Here is a 326-nt window from a genome sequence, read left to right as displayed (position 1 = left end):
TTATTATTATTATTATTATTATTATTATTTATTTTTTTCTTTATTATCACTATTATTATTATTACTATTATTGTTATTATTATTGTCTTTACTCTTGCTCCTTTGATGATGCGAAAGATTTTTTATTATATGTATCTCCACCTTGGTCGTTTTGTGTACTCTTTTTGGTGTTTGTTACTCTTGTCGTGTTCCCTCCCCCCCTTTAAGGTGAAAAAGGAAAAGGTGTGTGTGTGTGTGTGAAAGAAAGAGAAGAAAGGGATATTAACGTACACCGCTTGTATTTAAGTACTCCGAACATACAGTATATATATATATATATATATATA

This window comes from Trypanosoma theileri, assembly GCF_002087225.1.
Source record: "Trypanosoma theileri isolate Edinburgh chromosome Unknown TM35_Tth_4_V1, whole genome shotgun sequence".
NCBI lineage: Eukaryota > Euglenozoa > Kinetoplastea > Trypanosomatida > Trypanosomatidae > Trypanosoma > Trypanosoma theileri.
This window is presented reverse-complemented; position numbering follows the sequence as displayed.